The 15,982-nt window shown below is 30.1% G+C and overlaps 1 pseudogene; it reads right to left on the bottom strand.

Moving 5' to 3' along the window:
* Positions 1–1,926: 1,926 nt before the first annotated feature.
* LOC145943394 (uncharacterized) lies at positions 1,927–4,943 on the bottom strand (annotated as a pseudogene).
* Positions 4,944–15,982: the final 11,039 nt, after the last annotated feature.

The raw sequence follows: 15,982 nt of genomic DNA, 5'->3' as shown, positions 1-15,982 counted from the left end.
TACTTTACAGATTGCTTTATCCTCTGAATTAAATTCTAGCTATTTGTATAGGTTTTGCCATCTTGCAAAAGATAATGGTTTTTTTTACCTATAAAATAACAATATATTGTTTACGTTTTTTCTAAATTTTTTTCTAAACGTTTTTTCTACTTTTAATTTTAAGACAATTTTATAATTATAAGATTTCAAAATTATTTTTTAATATTTAATTTTTTAATTAATAATTATAATTAAATTCTAATATTTTAATACTATAAAAATGTTATATTTTAAAATAAGTACCAAACTTATTAACTATTTAAATATATTTAAACAAAAAATTGCATTTTACTCAAAACAAACATACATACTTTTGTTTAATGCCTTTTTAGACGCAAAATTTTCTTTGTCTGGGTTTTGTTGAGTGTTGCTATAATTTATTGCTTCCGTGATTTCTAACTCCGACTTCGAACTATCAACTATCTCTATCTTACTGCTTGAACAGCTCGGCTTCGAAACTATAGAATTTGCTGGCTCTTGCTTTCTGTCTCTTTCTCTTATTACAAATTTGTCCATGGTCCATGATGAGTGACAAAGAAAGATATATTTTGTTGGGTTAGGGGAAGAACCGCGATCTCAGGTCAATAGGAGTTTTGTCACGAACTGTACGGACTTAAGAGAAAAGAGCATCAATTCGGACATGAACAATGAGACGCCTACAGAGACGTTTTGCTACACGCACATCTAACGCCCTCTACCTCTATCATATAATGTTATAGTCTATGGCGGTAGCTTTCGTCGCAATTCCTAAATAATTTTAAAATTTTAGAATAAATTGGTCAAATTCCGAGTGTGGAATTTCCACATTCAGATTAATCCGAGTGTGGAATCCTCCACACACTCCATATATAAGTTGCCGGCCCTGTTAGTATATACTGATGAATTATCAATATTAATGATGTTTAATACTTTCTCGTAAAAATTAGGTATTTCTAATAAAGATTTTAATATTTCGCGCATTGGAACAATTTGACCTTCGCATTTCTTAACTGTTAGAATTGTTTTTTGCTTATTCTTCCTATCATCAAATAAATTACCAATAAAGAACGGCTCCGGTTAAATAAAAAATTTTGATTTCTTGAGATACTCAAATCTTTTGTATTCTGTTCCAATATCCTCTAATACTGAAATATTGAAACAGTTTTCTAAAACATTATGAAATTCATTAGGTAATTTTTTTTTAAATTTATTGTGAAAATGTTTTGAAATATTTTGAATAGTCTCTTGTAATTCCTCAACAATTACTTGCACAATTACTCTAGGAACATTAGGTTTATTATATAATGAACCGATATATTTTAGAACATAATTCAGAATATCATCAAATTCTATTTCCTCTTTTGAAGAATTATCATTATCGAAATTATGTGTAGACTCTTCTCCAAAATGAATATCTTCTGTCGTTCGTGTATTTTGAATCATTTCATGATGATTGACTGATTTTGTTTGATTAATTCGAAATGAACATTCTATTAAATGTTTTTCTAAAGTAAAGAATTTGTAAAATTTTCTGTAGCAATTTGAAAAAATACAATTATATGACATTTCAAATGAATGATGAAATTTCAAATGTTCTAGTTGAATTTGAGTATCTCCAGAAATTTGTTTTAAACAAAACTTACAAATTATTTTGAATGGTTCTACCTCCATATTTTTATTTTTATTCGTTTTAATATTATTTTTTAAATTTAATCAAATTTAATTAACACAAATACAAATTACAAAATAAAAGACTGCGTACAAATATTAAAAACTATCTCTACTTAATAATCTATCTACTTATATGTAATAAAATAATATCTCTGTATAATAATATCTCTTTACACAACTAAATTAATACCTCTATAGTATCTCCATTACGCAATTAAATCAATAACTTAAAAATAACTAACCTTGTTTTAATTTATTTAAAATGCTGCAAACGAATGGAATTTTTTTGATCCGAAACTGTATGAATATCATAAACGCTCCATTGAATTAAGTACCAAAAATTCTCACATTCTTTTGGATAGCATGCATTGAACGTGATAAATATTTTAAAAAGTACGTCGACGGCTTTCAAAACAGATGGCATTTCGTACATGGTTTTGTCGATCCGTAGGTATACTTTTTCAATTGAAGTTAGTTCGGGTCCAACAGCAATAATAAAGGGTTGCATTGTAAGACTCATCTGGGACATCTTGTTTTGTTTATTAACACTGTGACGTGGTCGTCACGACGCGCGTCCGCCCAACCTAATCGCGGGGCAAAAAGCCAAGCGGTCACGCCAATCGCGAGAGAGCGAGAGAGAGAGAGCGAAACCGAAAATCCCAGAGAGACTGAGCAACACAGTATCAATTGTTATTAATTCGTGTGTATTTTACTTTATTTTTGGGAACCTGACCGAGAGAGAATATTGTTGCTGGAGAAAGAGAGAGAGAGAGGTGTTGTCGTCGCAGGCGAGAGACAGTCGCGGTTGGAGAGATTAGCGAGACAAACATACCGCCGAGAATCATAAGAACTGCCCTTCCTAACAACAAAGAAGGAAGCAAATACAGAGCGTCACGTAGGAATTCGGCCTTGACAATCTACTGACAGGAGATCCAGTGAGGCGCCCGACAACAGGCGCCGGAAGGGCCCCAGACCGGGAGGATAACCTTCCTCCCGCGGGTTACTGCTCCGTCGGATACTGGACACAAGGCCACCGCGGGGAGGCCCGCGGCGCGAGGTCGCGAGGGCCTCAAGACCCCGCGCAAATACCGCGCGAATAAATATATTTTGTCACCATCACGAGGGGTGCTGTGAACCCCCATACGGCCTTGCTAATCTCGCGCGACGACGGTAGACGGCACGGCGCCGTAATTGGTTATCGCGTACGCACCCCGCGTGCGCAGCATTGATCCAGCTGTCGATTTCGGGCCGATAGATCCGGCAGATTGGTGCGACCGCTCAACTTAGCGAGACGTGTGACGACCTGAGATCGATTCTGGCGAAAAAGACGAACTCAAGAGGGAGTTCGACCCAAGTCGAAGGGAGAAGTACCGGTGAGGCTACCCTTCCGTAAGCGTATCGAATAATTATCACGTCTGTCACGGTGTTAATCCGAGTCTCGTCCGTTCTGACGCGATTGTCTCATTTGGTGAAGTTTTGTCGCGTGGGCTCTGCCTTATTCGGGAAACTATTTGGTATAAGAGTGATCGACGTCAAGCGGCTAGTACTTTCGCACATTCGGGCAAGGGAATAATATTAACGCGAAATCTTCGTCTCTCTGGGATTCGATCATATATGTCGCGTCTCATATTACACGGTTGTCGCGTCTTTCTCTAATATTACTTCTGTTAGTGCTTACGTCTGTCTTATCTCGTTGTTGTATGCGTTATCCGGCTGTGTCCGGACGTCGCCTTGTGTTAATCTCATCGCGGAGGAATTCGACATAAATAGAGTGAGAGCGCAGTTCGCGACCACCGGCGAGCGCGTTAGAGAGAGATTACGAGCGAGAGAGCGAGCGCGGTCGAGCGCGCGAGTGAGAGAGAAAGCGCGCGAGTGAGAGATTACGAGCGAGAGAGCGAGCGCAGTCGAGCGCGCGAGTGAGAGAGAAAGCGCGCGGAAAAATTCCGGCGCCCTCGATTCATCTGTGAATTTCGCCCATCGGATCGCGAAAAATATATGAATCCAGACATTGTATATATATCACTCTCCAGTCTCGTCGCCGATCCGAACTTCCGATTGTTCGCGGTCTAAGTCAGTTCGATAATGTCTATTTGTATGATCGCGGTTATTCTCTCGTATTCTTCTATGCTATCGATGCGCGTATCTCGGACTTAAGCTTGTCGCGGATATAATTCTGTGTTTAATCGTCGAAATATTTTCTTTTGTGTAGAATTTTGGGTTTACTGTGTCTTGTATATTATCTTCCGTCTTTATAGTCATTTCTTTATTAATTTTATAGTTTTCCATTATACTTCAGTATTATTATCGGTTCCAGTTATATTTTGTTATCTTCAACTTTTCTTTATTATCTTTTGTTATATTAAATCTATTCTCTGATTATAATCCGCTATTATATTTTTCTTTTATATTTATTTCTATTATTTTGGTTTATAATAAACTTCATTATTTTACTTTGCTTAACTAAATCGCGTACTGCTTTTCTTTAGTACTGTCAACTTAAGAGTCTATGTCGTCATTTCTGTGTTCATCCCATCGCGAAAAGAGTGTAATTTTCTTTCGTTAGAGCAATTTCGGCAACCCCACCCTGCCCCTCTGCCGTTAGGCGAGCTAGTTAGCCCGTAGCGGGATTCCCGGCCAAAACTTTGCGTTGGGTTCGCGATTGGTGGTTTGACGCGTGAAAGACCGCGTCTGGCGCCAAACTAGTCTCTCGCGAATAGCACGGCTGGCGTTCTGCTGCGGCACGCGCGGGACGACCCCGAGCTTAGTTCCCGCCGCGTGAAACATTCAAACCCCTGTGTTTTGACGACGGCCAAGCTCCGTTCTTCCGGCTTTTAATCGAGTCGGGAGAAAAAGACGTCGCAACACATATCTGTTCAATATCTCCAGGTATCTAAAAAAAATAACAAATTGCATTTTATTAACATAAGAAATTCAATTATTACAATTATTTTTTAAATTCAAATATAGATGACAAATACATATTGCCGAACTAACCTTGCAATATACAAGAATGCCATCTCGACTTTCAGAAATTGTAGGTTTCCAAACTCTTTTGCGACCTTCAGTTGTTATACTAACTTTCGTTGATCTAGGAACTAAGAGAGCTATTAAAATCCAAATCTGAAGAAGCGTTTTACTGTCTATAAATTATTAATATCAAATATTTAAACATAATCACAATCAATAAATAAATATCAACGATTGATCCAAAAAAGATCTAAATATTTACCTAACTCTAAAGATTGTGACTGCATGAGAATTTCATTGAGTCGATCTCCTGTTGAAAGATTTTCCTCTAAGAGTTTGTATATTTTTTCAAAATGTAAGTCCCATGATAGAATCAATTTATCATTGTATTGCGGATATTTTCTTTTAAAATCTCTTTCGATCTATAAACGTAACGTGCAAAGAAATATTCATTATATATATTATATTATTACTAGCGTTTCGGACCGCGCGAAGCGCGGTCCTCAAAGCTTCTATATATCTCTTTTTTTAAATTTTTATAATTCTTTTTAAATTTTATTTTTTTATCCTTCATTTACTGATTTTCTCGAAAATGTTATCAAAGTGTTGTTTTTTTTTTCTGGGATGAACATAATTTGTTTTTCCACTAATTTAAATATTACAAATATTATAAATATTTTATTTAGCATATAATATTTTATATTTTTTTTATTATTTATAAAGATTTTTTTACGGTTTAATTATTCACCGTTGACCCGCTATATTATTAGCTCTCATACAATTTTCAAATTATTTAATTTATAAAATCTCTCTGTAAACGACATTTTTCGTAAAAGATTTTGTATTTTCCTCAATGAGATGTCCTTGATTGCTTAATTCATCTTAATTTTCACATTTTGCCTTTTTGTTACTCTCGAGAATGCTACATAGAATTGACCATGAGCAAATACAGGATGTTGAAAAAGTTCCAAATCATTTGTTTTGAAATCGATCTTTGGAATGAATACAATCTGACCTCGGGCAGGATCAGTCAGAACCTCCGCATAAATAAGATTAGGTTTCAATTCAGTAACAATGAATCTTGTACCATTGCATAGTCCTTTACGAATCTTGTGCCATTGCATAATCCTTTCTTAGTATTTAACGATAGTCTATTTATGTAAAAAAATTTATCCGGATATCTTAAAATTTACGAAAGTTAGAACCACAACAAATATTTCTCAAAAAATTTAAAATTTTATAAAAAATAAAACGTATGAATTTTTATAAAAATAACATTAAATAAAAGTTATACTATACTATACTTTACTGTTATACTATACTTTACTTGTATGCCATATTGGAGCGCTGCAAGTCAAACAGTTCTTAAGATATTTAAATTAAAAAAAATATCGGTGAACACATACACACACACAAACACACATACAAACATTTAAAAAAATGTTTTTTTTCGATGTTTTTGAACATTCTGAACGCATTAGCATAGAAATCTGGAAAACAATTTTTTTCACGAAAACTAAACTTCCTCTATATTTAAAAAAAAAAAAAAATTTTTTTTAAACCCACATCGTGTTCATCCTCGAAAAATTTGCAAAATTTTGGTTTGATCAATAAATGCGCCCACGCGTGGGTGGGTTCATGAGTGGATGAGTGGAGGTGTAAAATTAAAAAAAAACACATCGTCGCCATCCCCGAAAAATTTACAAAATTTTGGTACCAATTTCGAGAAAATCGGTCCATAAATGCGCGCGCGCGTGGGTGGGTGCGTGAATGGGTGGGTGGGAGTGTAAAACTTTTAAAAAACCAAATAGTATCCATCCCTTAAAAATTTACACAATTTTTATACCAATTTTGAGAAAATCGGTCAATAAATATGTGAGTGCGTGGGTGGATGCGTGGGTGGGTAGGTGGGGGTGTAAAACTTAAAAAAAATCACATATTAGCCATCCCCGAAAAATTTGCAAAATTTTGATACCAATTTTGATAAAATCGTTCAATAAATATGTAAGTGCGTGGGTGGGTGCGTGGGTGGGTGCGTGGGTGAGAGTGTAAATCTTTTAAAAAACCAAATAGTATCCATCCCCGAAAAATTTGCACAATTTTGGTACCAATTTCGAAAAAATCGGTCAATAAATGTGTTAGTGCGTGGGTGGGTGCGTGGGTGGGGGTGTAAAACTTAAAAAAAATACATTAGTAGCCATCCCCGAAAAATTTGGAAAATTTTGATACCAATTTCGAGAGAATCGGTCCATAAATGTGGAAGTAGTTCGCGGTCATACAGACAGACAGACAGACGGACGGCACTTATATATATAGATATTATTATTATTTTATATTATATTATTTACTCATATTATTTATATATATATGATAATTATTTTATTATTATTTTGAATTTATGTATATATTATTACCAATTCGTATCCAAAATTCGAAGTCAATATTGACCATTTTTTTATTATATCATTAATATTTTTGAACAATTTATTTGTGCAATCATGTATGCGTAATTTATATGACTCGTCCCACTTTTTTATTACTTCCTCCTTTGGATTTTGATTATGGATTAATCAAATCCTGTGTTGTTCCGCAATTTCTAAAGCTATATATAAATTTAATATAAATTTTATAAGGTTCAAAAGACGAATTTCAAAACAAAGATTGCAATTTAATATTTTGTAGATGTTTTTAAATAATTTTGAATAATTCTGCTTTTATGTAGAAATACTTGTGTTACTAATAACGTTTTGCTCAGCTTGATTTTTTGATTTTTTCGAATAGTTGGCAGAATTAATAAATTTTATGTCATTGCGAAATCTGTCCACTAATTTTCCTCGTGAAATTCCAGCTTTATTTTCTTTAGAATCTTTTTTGCGAATTGGAGGTATAAAATAAGTTTCTTTGCTTTCATGTGGGAAGAGTTGTATGATTTCCTCAGAAATTTGCTCGAAATCTTCGTTTTTCATTAATCTTAAAGAGATTAAATATTTATTTATTTATGTATTTGTTTATAATTTATTAATTTATTTATTTATTATTATTATTTATTTTAATATTTATTTACCTGATATCTAAATTCAAGAGATGAGTAACAATTATATGGCACAATATTGATTGGCATAGTGTAGTAAAAATTTGTACATGTTGACTAATTTGTAACAGAGTTTGTCCATATGCAGTTTTTGAAAGAATGTCTTTCAAATTAAATTTTTTCTTTTCAAATTTTATTCTTTTTGGAGATTGTTCGCAAATGTTAAGTGCTGAATTGTCTATTTCATTAAGTATTTCCGATTGATTTTTATTTCCTATCTCTAATACATTATCTTGATGTTCATCTAGGATATTATTTATATCTATCACTGTAGAATTGTTATCAATTATTTCAAAAAGTACTTGATTTGAAGTACTTGGTGCAGGATCATGAAAATCAGGTATTTTATTGTACGTTAGACTCTAAAAATAATATTATAATAATAAATGAACAATTTAAATATAAACATATAATTTTCTGTATATCATGAAATTTGAAGCAGATAAAAATAAAACGTACATAATCATTGTACTTTTTGCGAAGTATCATTCGATCTTTAACACTGGGAATCAATTGTTCAAAATCACGGAAATTGCAGTCCTTTAAAAGATCATCCAAATGATCTATGTTGTTGATTTCATTTACTATGTAAAATAAATGACAAGGATATTTAATAGATAAAAATTAATTCTTATACAATGAACATATTGCATATTTTAAATCCACACATTTAATATAAATTACTTCTTTCGAGTTTTGAATAAAAAATTAAAAAATTATTTAAATAATTTTTTTCTAGACTACTAGAAAATTATATAAGATTTAAAAAAAGAAAGATATACACATAAAAAGATATATATATATATTGTTACGTCCCTGGTTTTCATCCCCTGAGCGCCTTTATTTCATCCCCCGAGCATCATCGCTAGAGAGTTGTTTATTAACAACCGGCGTGCGGATGTTTTCCGGCGCCATATTGAGATTTGGTCTAGCCGTCGCATCGTGCGGACGCTTCCGAGACCTTAGTACATTTTCCGCATATTATATGCATTCGTTATTATATTTCATCGTCTTTTTGTATTGGGTCGTGATATTAAAGTTTTTTGTTTTATTACGCGAGTCTATTTATTTCGGGCGCGTGAGTGAGTGAGTGCGAGTGAACCCCTTTTTGCGAGATATCGCAAAAGCCGTCCCGAGGACGTAACAATATATATAATTATATTATTTAATAACTTATCAAACTGTTTTATATTTTATATCATATTCTTCAGATATTATTGGTCTGAATTTGAAATAGTCACGCGTTCATTCAAAATGGATACATACTTTGTTGTGTATTCTCATGTCCTATTATTGTATAAATTATATCGTATCGAATTATTTATTTGCAACAGTATACGATGAAACGATATATATGAAGATGAGAAATTAGTCTATACACAGGTATCTACAGATTAAAGCAGAAAATGTGTTATATGTATATATGTATATTACATTCATAGATTATAGAAAGTCATTTTAAGAAAAGAAAAATAATAAGCTATATCTTGTAGTATAACCTTATACCTTTTAATGTATCATTGAGATGTGTAAATCCCCAAACCAAAAGAAGATTTTCTAATTCACTCATTTTTTAAAATAATGACACATGAATTTTCACAATTAATTTTGAAGCCGCTTCACGTCTTCATGAACGCCGACAAAATGACTGATGAGTTTTACGATGTATTTTCGTTACTCGAAACGATCAACGAGCATGTACACGACACGATTGCTTCAGACAAATGCGGCGCGACGTGATGTTGTTCATATGTTATAAAACAACGGAACAGTAAATCATGTAGTACTTATTACCAAAGTTTGGTGATAATTACCAAATAGTTTGATAATCAGTACTAAATTATTTAAAAAAGCTTAAGTTGATTGATTTGCTGTGATAGTTACTAAATTATTTAGTAAATATTAAATTGCAATTACTTATTTAGTAAATATTAAATTATATTATGAAATAAAGGAACAGTAAATCATGTAATACTTATTATCAAATAGTTTGGTGATAATTACCAAATAGTTTGATAATCAGTACTAAATTATTTAAAAAAGCTTAATTTGATTGATTTGCTGATAGTTACTAAATTATTTAGTAAATATTAAATTACAATTACTTATTTAGTAAATATTAAATTATATTATGAAATAAAGGAACAGTAAATCATGTAATACTTATTATCAAATAGTTTGGTGATAATTACCAAATAGTTTGATAATCAGTACTAAATTATTTAAAAAAGCTTAATTTGATTGATTTGCTGTGATAGTTACTAAATTATTTAGTAAATATTAAATTACAATTACTTATTTAGTAAATATTAAATTATTTAGTAAGTAATCTGATTATTTAGTAATTATTAATAAATAATTAGATTATTCTTTACTATAGCTTAGTATATATAGCTATATTGATAGCTATCGTAAAGAATAATCTAATTATAGTAATAATTACTAAATAATCAGATTATTTACTAAATAATTTAGTAACTATTAGCAAATCAATCAAATAAGGCTTTTTAAGACAATTTAGTACTGATTATCAAACTATTTGGTAATTATCATCAAACTATTTGATAATAAGTACTACATAATTTAGTTGGTTCAACTAAGCGCAAAATTTGCTCTTTTAAAATATTTTTAATTATTACCAAACGTTTTATTATTATTATTATAATCGGCAATAATAATCAAATATTTAAAAAAAAAGTATTACTAAATGTATCTCACAAGTTTACCCAGAATTTTTTTCTCAGTGTATGTAATGGGGTGTCCACTTGCGAGTAAAACTTTCTCGTTGCTCTCGCAGAATGAATCTCGCAAATAAACACTCTTCAAATATCTAAAAGGGTATGTGTCTATTTGCAAGAATCACTCCCCAAGAGTTACTCTCGAGAGTAATTTCCCCCTAACGATGAACCTCCGGAGACGCTTAAGGGATGAAACCTAAGGACGTAACAATATGAATAAATATATCAAAAAAACATTGCTTTTATATTATAATAACAAGACAATGTTTTCATAAAATGCTTCTGACCATGAGAATATAAATAATGAACATTGATAAATTTTGATCATTTTGATAAATAAATGCAAATACTATTTCTGCAACAACACATTTGTCCTGTAATTGACAATCTATTCGTTGTAATTCTTCGATAGTATCAACTGGTAAATCAAAATCATAATTTTTATTTTCCGTTGTATTTGCAGTAAACTCGCTTTTACTTACAATGCGACTTACAATCAATTGTAACTAAGTTTAATAATATCGTATTCAGTTTTCTGATAATTAAATTATGTAAATCTGCAAAATTAATAGTGATATATTAAATATCTACATACAAATTATATAGCATTTTGAAAGGCATGCATGTTTATAGCGATATAAATATAATTAAAACTTTAATAATATGTGTAACTTTTGCAATATTTTAAAATCAATAAGAGATAATGCTTATCTAAATCAATTTCATCTCTAACACTACAAGTATCTGATTCCTTAACACTATAAATATCTGATCCCTTTACTACAAGAATCTGATGTGAATGCAGATATCATATCTGAATTTTTTGTAATTAGGTCTGTATTTGATCTTCTACGCTCTTGTAAATAATGTATAGATTTATTAAGTGAACTTGCAGACAGATTATTTTTCTTTTCGCAATGAATATTAGCTATTGTCTTAATACTTTTTATCAATGGTTTCTGTATTTTATTCTTTAAATCATTTGGTATTTTAGGAAAGTCATCTACACAAGTCTTCGATTTATCTGTTATGTCATTACATGTATAATCTGAGTTTTCAGAAGAAGAATTTATAGTTCTTCTGGCACGTTGATGTCTGGATTTTTTAAGATTACCATTTTCATTATTGCCATCTATATCAGAAATGTGTTCAGCCAATTTAAACTTGTCTATTGCTTTATCGTATGTGTCTGAAAATATATGAAAAGTTAAAAATAAATATTTTTTTAATAAAAATATAGAATTATATAGAATCATATAGAATTAATAAACCTGTGAATAATTATTAAATTCATGCTTATTTTATAAAAATATAACTATTTTTTATTAACTATATATGTAATATTTGCATTTTGAAATGTTTGTATATTTATGATCATATAACGTTAATTAGTCAATTAAAATTGACTATTAACTAAATTATTACTAAATGTGTAAAGAACTAATAAATATGTATTTATTAATGATATTGTCAGTTTTAACATTTTTGTTTAATTCTTATTCTTTTTTTTAATCTTAAATAGTTTACTTTTAAATTTAAAAGAGTATTTGGAAATTAAAATCTTAGTTGATATAATAATAACAAATATGTGAAAAAAGAACAGTCTCATTTAATTATTTAAAAATATTATTTAATAGCATAATAATAATATTTACAATTTTAATTGGATTAAATTACATTTCACTATTATTAGAAGCAATCTAATATTATTTATGTGTTATTCATTTGTATGTAATGTCGGAAATATAATATACTTTTTCTTATAAAATATTTTCCACATCTTTGCTTTAATTTCATCAAACTGCCATGCCTGAAGACAAGAATTTTCAACCATAATACTAATACCTAAAGTTTTCGAAGAACAAGGCTGTCCATATAAATCTTCCACTGACGAAAGCATTTTGCCAATAATATACATTTTATTATTATTAGATTTAACAAAATTTAAAATTGATATTATCTGTCCATTTTGAAGAGAAATACAATTATTATTTGGGTTATTACAGTTAATATAATATTGATTATTACGAAATATTTTATATTGTTCAACACAAATGAGGTTCTTCGTAATAGGACCATTATTATGGGACTTTTCAAAATATTTTTTCACATCGTAAAAATTTGTATAATTTGCATACATATTGAATATTTTATTATTGTGTACTATTTCAATTTCTGCAAATCTTCTTGTTAATTGTTGTAATGGATGATTATTTTTACGAATAAGTTTTTTTACATCTGCAGCAAGGTGTAGTAAATTATGAATATTAATGTGATATATATTTAGAACCATAGATAACTTGAAATGATTTTATAAAATGTTCTAATAAGTTTTCTGCATATTCTACAATAGAAATTTGATATGCTAAAGCAGGATGCGTAAGAATTGTGATTGCTACATGTAATGTCAAAAAATTTATATACGCATTTTTTTCTAATAACCCTTTCAATATAATAGGACCCATATATAATAAATTGCCGATATTCGGTAGCTTTCCAATGCTTGATGTATTTTAATGATCTTGGTCTTCGAGCAAAATCAAAAGGAATGCTATTGCGTAACCTTATTAGTGTCTTAGATATTTTTTTTTTTTTTTTTTTTTTTTTTATAGTCTTACATTAAGAGGTCCTGTTAACCATAGCATAATGAGTTTACGCATAATATCTAAACATAGTAGATACATATAATCTAGTGGCACATTTGTTACTAAACCTAGATTTGGTATATTTTTAAAAATTGTATCACCAGTTTGATAATCAAGACTATAAGAACCAGTTAAAAAGTCTTCATCATTACGTAACATAATATTAGATGTATATGGAAAGCATATACGTCTTTCTATATTTTCACCCTCGATAAGACATTTGGTACAACTGTCATATCCATTGTGTCCTTTTACTTTTAAAACAAATGATTTAGCGGGAACGTCATATATTATTGCTTTAATTTCGATTTTTATGATCTATCCTTCGTATTCAAATCCATTACTTGTAAAAGCAATAGCTTCATCCACAAACATTTTTAAAAATTCGTTTGAATCTTTTGGTTTTCCTTCACCATAATATAAAGCAATGACATATACATTGTTTATAATTTTATCTGAACATAATATTGACCATAAACTCTTTTCAGAAGATTTATATATAGGTAAAAGCCATCAATATTTACAAATAATTGAATATTATCAAAAGTAAAATTTAATCTTTTACGTTCTTCAGTAATTTTCAAAAAGAGCTTTTTCTAGATCTAAATAGCAATAGTCCCCACCATCAGTTTGTATAATCTCAGTTGATTGGGGAGTCTGCAGTAAAATACGTGGATCTTTAGGTAAAGCATAATTAGTATGCTTCCGTAATATCTGTAAAAGTCTATGGAGTGATTTATGTGATATATTTTCATCAATAGCCCATATACTTATGTCATGCATAAAAACTTTTTCTTTATCATTTAAATTATCATTTAATAGATTTTCATTTAATATACTGTTATTGACAATAGCTTGATTGCTACTTGCATCCTTACAATTTTGTGCCATGCAAATATTATTTTTGTCTAAAAAGTAAACATTACTATCTTTAACATTATTAGATTGATTTAGATTTTTATTTAAGTGAGCAACTTGAGAATCACAAATTGATAAAGAAGCATTATCATGCTCTTCAACATCTAATTGATTATTATTATTAATTATTGCCGTAGAATGATCAGAATGTAGAGTTATTATTTCGATATCTGTTAATGTATTCTTCACAGGTAATCTTCATTTATGCCTTGCAGTGTAAAATATCGACAGTTTTCGTTTCCGATCCATATATTTCACAAAAAATGCCTAGTATTTCAATATGTTAAAAAAAAGATAATTTGTTAATAAAATATTTGATATACAGAGTGTCCCATTTTAAAAAACGTATATATATATTTTCTCTTTTCCTCATCTTCCTTTTAATTTTGTGGAAGATTTAGAAGAACACGTGGAACAATTTTTAAGTCAGCCGGATAATTTCGAAATATTGGTAATAATAATAAATTAATTATTAATTTTTTGTTTTAAATGAGTTTTATTGAATTTTTTAAAATTAATAATTAATTGTTTAACTTTTAAACTGCCAGTCTACAATAAACAATAGATCTTTATAAATATTTTAAAAACAATTACAGCTAATTAAAAATTTTTAATTATAAAACAAAAATTAACTCAATACATAAGTTAAAATTAAAAGTAAAAATTTATTATATCAATTAGTATACAAATTTTTAACAATGAAATAGATTCTTTTTTCAATTCCTTTTAATTCTATTTTCATTAAATTTTAAATCTAATTTGTATTTACTGGAACAATGGCGCGAATTACCAGACATCGTATATATGTATATATTAACTTTATTTAAATATAAAAACTGTAATCGCGCTCGGCGCTTCCGCTCCGTGGGCCTCCGCTTTGCTTTGCGCCTTCGCAATTTTTGAATTAAACGCTCTGCTTGTAAAATTTCTTAATTTTAGTAAAAGTCATCAATTTTTGCCCCTCACTCCTTCCCCCAACCAGTAGGTAGAATCACACGGTGCAATTAATTTTCCATAAACGTAATAAGAATATACGTAAAAATGTAAAAAAAGTCAGTGAATAAGCATACGTATGTTACATAAGAATGAAATACATAATGATTTTTTTTAACGGAATATTTTATTATTTGCGTAGTATTAAAGAATATTTTGTCAAATTGATTTATTATTTTTAATAAACTAACTAAACTTTGAATTTATTATTAACTAAACTTCGAATTTATAGTTCAGTTCTTTGTTTTTAATGAACTAACTAAACTTCGACAATATTTATATGTTTTTTATACTAAATAATTTTTTGACAAATGTGAAAAAGTAAATAATTTATTTTATTAGTGTAAAATTACAGGCGCTTGAGTAACAATGCTAATTAAAGCGAAACGCTTCTCTCGAAAGTTGCTATAGCGCAGCCAGCGCGAGGTGTGAAGCGAAGCGGAGTGGCCGAAGCTCGAAGCCGCGAGAAGGAGCGAGGAGGGAAGTGACCGTAAGCCAGTGCTGCATATTTGCAGACGCGACAGCCACTTTGCAGCCAGTGGAGGGGTGGGGAGGGGGTAGTCTGGAAGCGCAACGCGCACTGAAAGAATGAGAACAACACTCGCACGTATAATTAGACGCTCAGCGGGTGGCGGCTTCGAACATAGAAGAGGACAGATATATATATTTTGCTCTCTATTAGAGTTGGGATTTTTGAGCGAATTTGAAATATTGGCGATGGCTAGTCGGATGTGATGCAATATATGAAAAATAAGAAATAAAATATAAGAAATATTTAATATTATAAAATAAAATATTTAATATTATAAAATATTAATAAGAGAAAAAATATATTTTAAATATATATTGTAGGAATTAATAAATTTCGCCGTTATAATACAAAATATGTATATTTTGACCGACGTGTTTATGTCTCGTCATATGTGTTCTCGAGTCGGGTT

The sequence above is a fragment of the Prenolepis imparis genome, unplaced genomic scaffold, assembly GCF_030444845.1.
Source record: "Prenolepis imparis isolate NDT839.2.m4 unplaced genomic scaffold, iyPreImpa1.0 SCAF_12, whole genome shotgun sequence".
NCBI lineage: Eukaryota > Metazoa > Arthropoda > Insecta > Hymenoptera > Formicidae > Prenolepis > Prenolepis imparis.
The sequence above is the reverse complement of the archived record's forward strand: the minus strand, read 5'-3'. Positions and strand labels throughout refer to the sequence as shown.